The sequence below is a fragment of the Gadus morhua genome, chromosome 2, assembly GCF_902167405.1.
Source record: "Gadus morhua chromosome 2, gadMor3.0, whole genome shotgun sequence".
NCBI lineage: Eukaryota > Metazoa > Chordata > Actinopteri > Gadiformes > Gadidae > Gadus > Gadus morhua.
This window is the reverse complement of record NC_044049.1, coordinates 15,075,944-15,089,227: the sequence shown is the minus strand read 5'-3', so window position 1 is coordinate 15,089,227 and position 13,284 is coordinate 15,075,944. Positions and strand designations below refer to the sequence as shown.

Genomic DNA, 13,284 nt, shown 5'->3' with positions numbered 1-13,284 from the left:
ATGCCATCAAATTTCTATACGTCGGGTTGACGTTTAATCCATTTTACTTCATGAGTATAATTTCGGATTTAAATTTGGTGATGGCAACTCCTCTTTGGCAATGTTGTATGCAACATTCAATTTGATCATTTCCGATTCCTTAGAGAACCTTTTTGTTACTGCCTGTCGCTGAAATGCAGCTGGGAGAGGGGCCACTTTCTCTACACACTTGTCACGTCATGTTGGGTTATTTAGACATGCTTTTTTAATGTTTCGATAAGAAACGTTGTTGACCCACTCACAAATGCACTATTACCGGCCATATTCTGACCGCACTCCTGACAGTAAAAGCAGTGCGTTCCGTACTGCACTGCGTAATAATAAAATGTTACATAGATGATTTAAATAAAAAAAAAAAAAAAAACACATACTACACATACGCCATACTGCACTTGCGCTACTGTGCTGTGATTGGTCGAAGGTCACTCTACTGTAGCTACTGTGCTAGCTGTAAGTCCAAGGTCAGCCTTTGGGCTAAACTAATTTAGCCCAAATGGGAAGCATATGAAGGGGACTTATCAGGGCACCTGTCAATCAAACGTCAATGGAAGCTTACGCTACTGTATTTGGGCTAAATTAAATTAGCCCAAATGGGGGCGTGTCACGACACTGGTCAATCACAATGAAATGGCCGCTTACGTTACTGTGCTTGGGCTGAATGACTTTAGCCCAAATGGGAGAGAAGGGTCTATTGCGTTATTTCTGGAAGAAAGTGGTCCAATCCTTGGTCGCTTTTAACTCACTTTATTTGTAGGCATGTTTCGGTATGGTAACTATGAAGCTTAAGGGAGGGAATTGTATCTAACGCATGTGAGGGACAATATCGTGAGCTTCAAGACCCGGGCTTAAAGGTCCCATGACATGAAATTCTCACTTTATGAGGTTTTCTAACATAAATATGAGTTCCCCTAGCCTGCCTATGGTCCCCCAATGGCTAAAACTTGCGTTTGGTGTAAAACGAGCACTAGCTGTTCTGGGGCCGTATTCACAAAGGATCTTAGGGCTAAAAGTAGGTCCTAACTGGCGTTTAGGAGTAACTCCTAAAAATAATGGGCGTGTCACTCTTAAATTTAATAAGAATTGCTCTTTAATAAGAGCAATTCACAAAGTATTTTAGGCCTAAAAGTAGCACCTAAGTCTAGGAGAGCTTAAAAGTCCTCAAGAGGACTCCTAACTCAGTAAGACCTATTCACAAAGAATCGTAAAATGCCTGCGAGACGAAATGTTAGGGTATTCAACTTGTTGTAGAGTAGTGCGCGATGCATTAACATCTCCGACTAACAGGAATTGTAGCCTGCACGTTCAAGAGAGAGAAAGCAAACAATAAAAATATGTACAATTTAAAAGAAAATAAATGTTATGAACTACCTAAGTGTTGACTGATTTGTGCCAAGGTGTTTACCTAAAATGTGTTTTCAAAGTGATCCCTAAATGTGAATGCTTTGTGAATACGGCCCCTGCTCGCCTTTAAAAAAGGCTCAAGTGCACTGATTTGGAATGTCTGTATTTATGACGTCACCAAGAATCTCAGCTCCTCCCCTTACTCTGCCTGGCCCGCCCAGAGACGTTGGCCCGCCAATGAGACTCAACCGTGTGTGTGTGTGTGTGTGTGTGTGTGTGTGTGTGTGTGAATACACACACTGTAACGCAAGTGTTTCTTGTCGGTTCTTTGACGTGTCTTGTATTTCCACAACGAGACTGTTATCTGAGCCATGGTTGAGAAGGAATTGGGGGAAAGGAACTTTGGCTTTGACTCGCTGAAGTACATGAACTGCGACATGCCGCCGGTTGCCGCGAGGCACCATCGCCCGGCAGCGGGCAGCCGGCAGCAGGCAGCGCCCGGTTCAGTCGACTTCAGGTTGATGTGAAAGTGGAAGAACCAGAGACGTCGCAGAACCCGACAAAGTCGTTTTTGATTCATAATATCGTCTGGAGGCGCACACAGCTTTTGGCCGAGATAATATGTATTCAATGATATCGATTTCTATGTATTATATGATATTATTTAGATATAGAGCTCCAGGACTGTAACGCAAGTGTTGTAGGGGAGCCCGGGGGCAATTGTAACACTTTTTGGTTTTAGTGTCATTACTCAAAAACCTCTTGAACTATTTAGATAATTTGTTAATTTGGTCAATGTGTATCTGTACTCTACTTGTGAACAGTAATAATTTTCTTTTACAGGCAATGTTAGATTCACAATATCTCATCATCTCATCTCATTTTCGTCCGCTTATCCGGGGTCGGGTCGCGGGGGGAGCAGCTCAAGCAGGGGGCCCCAGACTTCCCTTTCCCGGGCCACATTGACCAACTCTGACGGGGGGATCCCGAGGCGTTCCCAGGCCAGTGTTGAGATATAATCTCTCCACCTAGTCCTGGGTCTTCACCGAGGTCTCCTCCCCACTGGACGTGCCTGAAACACCTCCCAAGGAAGGCGCCCAGTGGGCATCCTTACCAGATGCCCGAACCACCTCAGCTGACTCCTTTCTAATTAAAGGAGCAGCGGCTCTAATCCGAGTTCCTCACGGATGGCTGAGCTTCTCACCCTATCCCTAAGGGAGACGCCAGCCACCCTTCTGAGAAAACTCATCTCGGCCGCTTGTACCCGCGATCTCGTCCTTTCGGTCATCACACAGCCCTCATGACCATAGGTGAGGATAGGAACGAAGATCGACCGGTAGATCGAGAGCTTTGCCTTGCGGCTCAGCTCTCTTTTCGTTACAACAGTGCGGTAAAGCGAACGCAATACCGCCCCCGCTGCTCCGATTCTCCGGCCAATCTCACGCTCCATAGTACCCTCACTCGCGAACAAGACCCCGAGGTACTTGAACTCCTTCACTTGGGCTAAGGACTCATTTCCTACCCGGAGTAAGCAATCCATCGGTTTCCATGCAATTCACAAAGTATTTTAGGCCATAAAGTAGCACCTAAGTCTAGGAGAGCTTAAAAGTCCTCAAGAGGACTCCTAACTCAGTAAGACCTATTCACAAAGAATCGTAAAATGCCTGCGAGACGAAATGTTAGGGTATTCAACTTGTTGTAGAGTAGTGCGCGATGCATTAACATCCCCGACTAACAGGAATAATCATGGCCTCAGATTTAGCAGTGCTGATCCTCATCCCAGCCGCTTCACACTCGGCCGCCAGCCGATCCAGTGAGTGCTGAAGGTCACAGGCCGATGATCCCATGAGGACCACATCATCTGCAAAAAGCAGTGACGAGATCCTCAGACCACCGAACTGCAACCCCTCCCCACCCCGACTACGCCTCGATATCCTGTCCATGTATATCACAAACAGGATTGGTGACAAGGCGCAGCCCTGGCGGAGACCAGCACCCACTGAGAACGAAACTGACTGGCTGCCGAGGACGCGAACACAGCTCTCGCTTTGGAAGTACAGGGATTGGATGGCCCTGAGGATAGACCCCTTACCCCATACTCCCGCAGCACCTCCCACAGTTTCTCCCGGGGGACCCGGTCATACGCCTTCTCCAGATCCACAAAACACATGTAGACCGGATGGGCATACTCCCAGGCCCCCTCCAGGATCCTTGCGAGAGTGAAGAGCTGGTCCGTAGTTCCACGTCCGGGGCGAAAACCGCATTGTTCCTCTTCAATCTGAGGTTCGACGATCGGCCGAACCCTCCTTTCCAGCACCTTGGAGTAGACTTTACCAGGGAGGCTGAGAAGTGTGATACCCCGGTAATTGGCACACACTCTCTGGTCCCCCTTTTTGAACAGGGGAACCACCACCCCGGTTTGCCACTCCTTTGGCACTGTACCCGACTCCCACGCGATGTTGAATAGGCGTGTCAACCATGACAGCCCCTCAACACCCAGAGCCTTTAGCATTTCCGGCTGGATCTCATCAATCCCTGGGGCTTTGCCACTGCGGAGATGTTTGACTACCTCAGTGACCTCCACCAGGGAAATTGACGACGAAACACCATCAACCTCGAGCTCTGCCTCCAACATAGAGGGCGTGTTATTCGGATTCAGGAGTTCCTCAAAGTGTTCCTTCCAACGTCCGACGACCTCCTCAGCTGAGGTCAACAGAGTCCCATCCTTACTGTACACAGCTTGGATGGTTCCCCGTTTCCCCCTCCTGAGGTGCCGGATAGTCTTCCAGAAACACTTTGGTGCCAACCGAAAGTCCTTCTCCATGGCCTCTCCGAACTTCTCCCACACCCGCTGCTTAGCCTCCGACACGGCAGCAGCTGCAGCCCTTCAGGCCTGTCCGTACCCTGCAACCGAGTCAGGAGTCCTCCAGGATATCATATCCCGGAAGGCCTCCTTCTTCAATCGGACGGCATCCCTGACCACCGGTATCCACCACGGTGTCCGAGGGTTACCGCCCCTTGAGGAGCCTAAGACCCTGAGGCCACAGCTAGCCACCGCAGCTTCAGCAATGGAGGCTTTGATGCCCCCAACCTCCACAGGAATGCCAGAAAAACTCAGCCGGAGGTGTGAGTTGAAGATACCTAGGACGGGGGCCTCCTCCAGACGTTCCCAGTTCACCCGCACTATTCGTTTGGGCTATCCAGGTCTATCCGGAAATTTCCCCCATTCCCTGATCCAACTCACAACCAGATGGTGGTCGGTTGACAGTTCCGCCCCTCTCTTTACCCGAGTGTCCAAAACATGCAGCCTCAGATCAGATGACACAATCACAAAATCGATCATTGATCTTCGGCCTAGGGTACTCTGGTACCAGGTACAATTATGAGCACCCTTATGTTCGAACATGGTGTTTGTTATGGATAATCCATGACTAGCACAGAAGTCCATAACAAACGACCGCTCGGGTTTAGATCAGGGAGGCCGTTCCTCCCCACCACGCCTCTCCAGGTGTCTCCATCGTTGCCCACGTGGGCGTTGGAGTCACCCAGCAGAACTACGGAGTCCCCTACTGGAGTCCCATACAGGACTCCATTCAGGGTCTCCAAGAAGGCCGAGTACTCTGAGCTGCTGTTTGGTGCATACGCACAAACAACAGTCAGAGTTTTCCCCCCTACAACCCTTAAGCGCAGGGAGGCGACCCTCTCGTCTACCAGGGTAAACTCCAACACCGCGGCGCTCAGCCGGGGATTTATGAGTATCCCCACACCCGCCCGGCGCCTCACGCCCTTGGCAACTCCGGAGAAGAATAGAGTCCAACCCTTATCCAGGAGTACGGTACCAGAGCTGAGACTGTGCGTGGAGGTAAGCCCCACCAGATCTAACTGATAGCCCTCCACCTCCCTCACAAGCTCCGGTTCCTTTCCCCACAGCGAGGTGACGTTCCACGTCCCCAGAGCCAGCTTCTGCCGCCCGGGTCTGGTCCGTCGAGACCCCTGACCTTCGCTGCCACAGTGATGTTGCTAGGTACGCGTCCTGCGTCCCTGACGCATTAAAATCTGAAAGGACGCACTAAACTCACTATCCATGCGTCCCGGGGACGCATCTCATTTTCCCCATGAAAAACGATACATAGTGAACATTAAACAACTCGTGTTTAATCACAGTAACTGGCCAAAGAAACCTTCTTGTGAGCAGATCGGACAAGCGCTGTTTCAACCCTCTGCGCATCTACTCGGCGCAGACGTGATCCCCTGTACAAAGTATCGCGACATGCTAATTTAGCCGCTACCAAAACAACTAGCTCGTCACCGCTGATTTCATTTCAACAATTAAAAATACGAACTTCATAGTAAATAAACCCACGTTTCCACTGCTCGATGCTGTGCTCATTCGTGTCGAATGAGCAAATCAAACAGGATTTTTTTGCAATCCTTCTGATTGAATATATGTACATTTATGACAAAATCGTGAGGACTAGGCTTGTGAGACACACACACACACACACACACACACACACACACACACACACACGGCGCTCGCGCGGTAATAGCTCATTGGCGCCACCTAGTGATCATTATGTGCAAATGCACAGCCTCTCATTAAAATTACTCAGGGGTCATTTGACCCCTCTTGCGGCGCTAGGAGTAAGTAAAAATGGCCCGGCGTTTCTAGTGTTAAACATGAACGGTTGAGTACTCCAGCTCTAACCATATCATACCACCATCAAGGAGTTTAACACTATTCATTTAATTTAAGAAATAGAATAATAATAAAAAAGAAACACATTTTTTAAACTGGGGAGTCGGGACCCATTGAATTTCTCAGGGACCCACCCAACTCGCCACCTGTGGGTCCCGGGGACTCACTACATTGAAAACCTATCAACATCACTGCTGCCACCCATGTGGCTGCGCACCCGACCCCAACGGGCCTTCCCACAGGTGGTGGGCCCATGAGATGAAGAGAGGGGGGGTGCCACGTAGTTTGTTCGGGCTGTGCCCGACCAGGCTCCGTGGCAAACCCGGCCACCAGGCGCTCGCCATCGAGCCCTCCGTCTGGGCCTGGCTCCAGACGGGGGCCCCGGGCTTCCTCCGGGCCGGGTCACATCTCCTCTTTTTCCGATATTCATTGAGGATTTTTTAACCATTCTTAGTCTGGCCCCTCACCTGAGACCACTCTGCCATGAGAGACCCTACCAGGAGCACAAGGCTCCAGACAACACAGCCCTCAGGTTCACAGGGACACGCAAACCTCTCCACCACGATAAGGTGACGGTTCCAGGAGAGGAGATTCACAATATTGATTTAGAAATTGCAAGTCAAACGTTACAATCGCCCCCTGGTGCGGGGGCGATTGTAACAGTGTGTGGGGGCAATTGTAACAACAGCTCTCATAGCTTCATGTAAACATAAAGGACCACAATAATCTTCCTATTAATGCAGAGAAATATAGGGGAAACACTTTTAGTTCAATAGGACTGATTTAATTACATGTTAACAGTACATTCAATCCCACAACTGTTAAACAATAATTATAAGACATAGAACAAAATGCTTTTAGAGAATTAACATACCTGGAACGGCTTATTTCATTCTATTTCATATTACATGCTTAAAAAACGGTTACAGTTAAAACAGTTAAAACCAAACCAACTTGAAAACAATAACTTCTAAAACTAACAATCAGATAGCTATCCTAACACAATATCATTTTTCTATGTTTCCCCTTCAACTGCTTTCACAATTGTGGCACAAGTATGATTGATTTCCGTCCGTGCACTTTTCATGGGCCCAGGAGCGGCAAGACACACGAGAGAGAGACCCAGACTTCCCTGGATCTGGAGTAAGTCTCCTGGCAAAAATGCAGGAGACTTCCTTTTCCCTTTCCTCTTCATCTCTTTTTTTGGAATTTACTTTCTTCTTTGATTTTTCTTGACAGTCAGAGGTGTCCAATTTGCGTTTGCATTTTTTTCCGATGTTTTCTTTTTCAAATTGCAGAGAATTGTGTGTTGGTGTGTCAGTGAGAATGGCTGTGGTTCTTCTTCTTCTTTTCCCCATCAATTTGCGAGGAGGAGCTTTGGGGTGAGGCCTAATTGTGACAGGGGAGAAGAACATTGAGGAATTGCCTGCTGTTGAGGTGGAAGGAGCCGGGCCTTGGGGAAAATATGCACTTGGATTAATTTGAGGAGCCAGCGATGGAGGTGTCTGGGCAGGGCCGGATCTACCATTAGGGCCCACGGCACTGTGCCCAGGGGCCCCAACCATTCCCAGCCAGTGGGGGGGCACCACACGGAAGAAACTTTTTTTTTTTTTTTTATGAATGTTTGTACTCGGTATAGTTATACATGGTATTATTAAATAGGGTATTCATTTAAAATTCATTATTAAAACGAATGTCATAAGAACAGCAATATAATGATTCTGAACAATATAGTGGCCTAATGTGACAGTTAACCCCCCTCCCATAACCTGTCAATTGAGCCAGTACACCTATGGTGAAAAAAAAAAAACGCGGTAGAGATGAAAAATTGACAGTCACAGACATGATGAGACATCAACTGAGTGGTTTCGCTAAAAGACAAAAAAGTGAAAGACAACAGGCGTTTAGCCGCAATTCAAAATGTTCCGGTGTTGGATCGTTTTTTCATAAAAACAGCACTAGCCGCCAGCACTAGCCGGGGAGATGCTAGTGCTAGTACAGTGCTACAGGGGGAGAGGTTAGCATCACAGCCAGGCGTCGGCCGCGACGATGAGGATGATGGTCCCCTCCAGGAAGATAGGAGCGAAGGAGAAGAGGAGGGATGTGAGGAGGAGGAGGATGTGTGCGAAGCCACCTTAAGCCATGAAGTGACAACCCCCCCATGTGATGAGAAAGAGGATGTCAACCACCCAACGCAGCCGATGCCAGTACACCTTCCAACTGATCCTGCGCTATGGGGAGAGCTCAGTGAGTGGAAAAAAGATCGAGCTATTGCTAATGGTCCCGCTACCTACCACAACCGTAGCATCTGCACGGAACGACGGAATGAAAACCCGATGTCTGACGAATGATTTATTACAGTGCCAACTGCCGAATAAACAGTCGGTGTCAAGGGATTGGATGGTCTATTCCCCTTCGACTGGAATGGTCTATTGCTTTGCGTGCAAATGCCTGGCCGGGGCCGGGCAGCCGAATGCTTTCACCTCCGGTTACAGTGACTGGAAACACCCGGACAGAGTCATAGCCCACGAGAAGAGCGCAAGCCACCACAAGTGCATGCTCGCACTTCTCAGGAGGTCACGAAATGCAGGTACGGTTGATGTTGTTCTGAGGCAACAAAACGATGATGCGGCAAAGTATTGGCGAGAGGTGTTGCGACGCATTGTGGCCGTGATCAAGTTTCTAAGTGTACGGGGCTTGGCATTCCGGGGAGACAACGAGCTGCTGGGGTCATCTGGTAATGGCAATTACCTTGGGCTGATTGAGCTACTGGCAGAGTTCGACCCATTTCTCAAAGACCATCTGGACAAGCATGGCCAAAAAGGAAGAGGGCACGCGTCTTACCTGTCATCTACAGTGTGCGATCAGTTGATCTGCATGATGGGCGAGAAAGTGAAGCGGAAGATAGCATCCGAAATTCAGTGTGCAAAGTACTTCTCCATCATTACGGATTCAACACCCGACATGTCGCACACCGATCAGCTGACGTTTCATCCTCAGGTGCGTGAGTGAAGGAGGAAACATTCTTGAGCAGTTCGTTGGCTTCGAGCCAATCTACAGCCACACAGGAGCGAGTCTGGCTGGTTGTGTCAAGGAAATGATAGCCGATCTCGGATCTTTCAAATTGCAGAGGCCAAATTTATGATAACGCCAGCAATATGTCCGGGAAATATAATGGTCTCCAAGCTCACCTAAAACAAATCAACCCGTTAATTCATTACGTACCATGCGCAGCACATTCCCTCAATCTCGTGGGAGTGAATAGTATTGAAGACAGCTGCCAAAGTGCACGGAATTACTTCGACTTTCTTCAGTCACTTTATGTGTTCTGTGCGAGGTCCACCCACCGCTGGGATAAAATGTTCCACAACACTGACGTGACGAGGACCCTAAAGCCACTTTCCAATACGAGGTGGACATGCAGAGCGGATTCCACGAAGGCACTGCGAGAAAACTACAAGGCCATCAGAGAGGCTTTGGGGAGATTTTCGACCGACCCGGAGGAGAAGGGGGAAACCAGGCGTGAGGCCGCATCACTATGCGCACATCTCGACAAGTTGGAGACAGCGGTCCTGACACGTGTGGGATAATATACTGTCAAGATTCAAGATCACCACAGAGGCGCTTCAAAACACCAAAATCACACTGGACACCGCAGAGCGCCTTTTGCAGTCACTGCGTGCATATGTGGCATCAGAGAGAGATGAGTTTGAAAAATATGAGAATGCTGCTCGTGACATTGAAGGCGTTTGTCATCTGTACCAAGAGGAGATTAAACGGGTCAAAAAAAGAAAACATTTTCCAGGTGAACCAGAAGACAGCGATGCCCTGCTTGGCCTGCACGGCAGCAGAAGATTCCAGGTGGAAACGTACTATGTCATCCTTGACAAGCTGGTGTTGTGTCTGGACAAACGGATCGGGGCATACACGGAATTGAACGCATTGTTCAGTGTGTTGTTCAACCTTGACACAGACTCCGAGAACGTGCGTAAATGCGCTTCGAGCCTCTCATCCGTGTATCCAGATGATCTCGATAAAGACTTTGGCGAAGAACTGCTCCATTTCAAGACATTTGTCAAAGATGAGAAAAAATGCTCCCCAGCAACAATGCTACAGCTTCTTCACACACATGCCCTCCAAAGCACCTTTTCCAGACGGCTGTGGCAACGGATTTCCCCTCTTAGTGAAGTTATAGTTATTTGTTGCAATGAGCAGTGCTTAATGTAACAGGTTTAGAAATTATTAATGTGTGCAATCTTTTATTTATTATTTTATGTATATAAGTTTTATTTCACCAAAATCTTGATTTCTTTCATTATAGCTAGGATTGTATTGTTATTTTGTTGAGTAAGTGCGCCCTCTACTGGCTGGTTTAATGGCTATAGGCTGCAGTTACGTGCCTGGCTCAGTTTATGTTTTGCCTGCCAACAAAAGGTACGTGTTAATAGTGTGTCCATAATCATTTAATGTAGATTAGTAATATATGTGTTTAAGATAAAATTGTGGTGCACACGGGGGTTCATTGATATGTTTTGTGGTCAGGGCATGTAAAGTTGGTTAGTTTGTTTTGGGATTTTGGGATGCATTTGCTGTTTTGTAAGTTTTGGGATTAGATATAGCTAACCTCGTGCGTTCCCTTTTTTACTATGCTAGTTTTAGTTTTTCTGTCGTGTAGTGTAGCCCATATGTTTCAGTTGTCCTTTTCTTTTGTCTGTTTATGTTTTGCCTGCCAACAAAAGAGTTTGGAATCTACACACTGAGAGACTAAAAGTAAAGTGTCTTAAAAGAACTGCAGCGTCCTGTGATATCTATGCACCTGAACACAACGCAGTAGTCGGCGGAGTAAGACCAAGCCGGCTACACTTTATGTGTCATTATGTGTGTGTGTTAAAATAATAATAATAAAAAAAATATATAGAATTTTTTTTTCCTGATTTTTTTCGGGGAGGGGGGGGGGGCCTTCAGACATTTGTGCCCAGGGGCCTATGATTTGTTAATCCGGCCCTGTGTCTGGGGCAGGGTGGGAGGGGCCTGAGGTGGAGTTGTTTGGGGCATGGTGGGAGGGGCCTGAGGTGGTAGAGGAAGTGGTGACGCAGAGGTAGTGATCAGTGGTGGGCATGGGCGGTCAGTAACAATAGAGGGGGCAAAATCCTGATTTGAAAAATACTGGGCACTTGAGGTGGTGGCAGCAAGTGGCAGTGCGTCTTTAGCAATCCCAGGGAGGTCATATATGGTCATGGTTTGGCCAGGGTGTCTTCTCATCCACTGATCTTGGAAGTTGTTGATGTACTTTTTCAGCGGCCCATAGACGCTTCGATCTAACGGTTGACGCTTGTGAGAGCAGTGAGGGGGGAAAGATAACAGGACAATACCATTTTCTCGACAAAAATCAATCCCCACGACAGAGAGATGGGAGGCGTGGTTGTCCAGGATCAGCAGGACTTTGGAATCAGTGGTGGCCTTCGTGTGTGCCTGGAAGTGTTTTAGAAACATAATGAAATCTTCCTCCTGCATCCATCCCGATCCATTAGCGGAGCCAATGGATCCAGGCGGCCCATCACTCACAAAGTGTTGGTAAAAGTTTTTCCTGGGAAAGATGAAATGAGGAGGAATTTAGTTACCCAGTGCATTTATTGCATTCATCATTGTAACCAATTGACCACGCTCCCTAGAGGTCAAGGCTCCAACCTGTTTGGACCCACGCCTTGCCAGTACTCTGCAGGGGTTTTGGACTGTAGTAATGCCAGTTTCGTCTGCATTCCATATGTTTTTAGCAGTGAATGCAAATCTTTCAACAACATCTTCTAAGTTGTTGAAAAAGCTTTCCACATTTTTTTGATTGAAACTTGTAGCCCTGGAAAGGCTTGTAGCCTGTGGGCTGCGAATCGAAAGTGAGGGATGTCTCTTAAGAAAGGCAGTAAGCCAATCTGGCCCTGCCATTTCATTGGCACCCCATGAAGATGGGAAGTTGAGGTTATATGCCACAACCAACTGAAATGTGAGCTTCCTGGTCTGCAAGGAAAGGAAAGAGTAGTTTGTTTTTGTCAATAAAAAATGGCTATCAGTCAACATCGGTGTACATATACAAAACATGGCTCGTAAAATATGCGGTAGTGTAACTGGACATTACCTCTTTAGGTGACAATCCATAATACAAGTCAGATGCTTCCTTCAGGTATTGCACCAACTCGATCTCCTGCTCTGCAGTGAAAACTTTACTGGCAGGGTTGTAGCCTACAGTCGGTGTCACTGTTCCTTCACCTGTCTGAGACTTCTGTTTTTTTTTATGAAGCGGGACAAGGTCACATGACAAATGTCATACGACTTAGCCACGGCCCTCACTGAGGTGCCTCTGGAAACATCATGGGACGCAATCTCCAGTAAGGACAGTGGTACTCCTCTTGAAGTTTTTCTTGGCCTGAACCTAGGCATGCTGTGGGAAAATAGTTTTTAAGTCCACTTTGTATATTTGTAAAATGTATCAAATTCTTATCTGAGATTTAAAAACTAGACGTTCATAAAAACAAAATAAGTAATGTTAGTCAGTAGGCTCTATACCCAAATTCTAATAGAAGATACATATTCTATTGTGATGAGCCTAGTAAATCAGACCCTGTGATGATGGTGTCGAGGACGACTGAAGGCTAGTTTACTAAAGGCCTAGTCTGGCTGAACGGAAGTGGACAGCGTCTATTGCCTAGCGGCTGATTTGGCCGCGACTCCTCCCCTTCCGGTTGCTGGCGTTCCCGTGTTGTGCTCCCCCTCAAACTCGGAAACTAGGCAGTATGGCGAGTTTTGAAGAGGACTTTGACGGCGCTGTAAAGTTGTCATGTTTGGCTCTTTCCGTCGATAATTGCAAAGAACTGCAAAAGATTTGCTTACAGCATTTGCTGAGGAAGAAAGATGTTCTATTTTGCACGGACACCGCTGCTGCTTCCCGGGCTTAGCCCCGCCCTAGACGATTGTGATTGGTTTAAAGAAATAAAAACAGGCCACGGATAGACGGCTCGAGGTAGCGTGGCTCCAGACCATTCTACTTGCTGTAGTTTGGTCTGGCTTTGCGAGACTACTAAAGGCCTAACCTGCTAGCTAAAACGGTGAATCTAGCTAACATTTGACAAATATTTCTGCGAACAAACGGCTATTTATTATCAAAACTAAGCCTACTGATATTTTAATTCATTCAAATTAGGTAATGACATTGA

The 13,284-nt window shown here is 47.5% G+C and overlaps 1 pseudogene; it reads left to right on the top strand.

The window, feature by feature from the left end:
• The first annotated feature begins 8,503 nt into the window (after nucleotides 1–8,503).
• On the top strand, nucleotides 8,504–11,181 carry LOC115533240 (zinc finger MYM-type protein 1-like; annotated as a pseudogene).
• The last annotated feature ends 2,103 nt before the right edge of the window (nucleotides 11,182–13,284 follow it).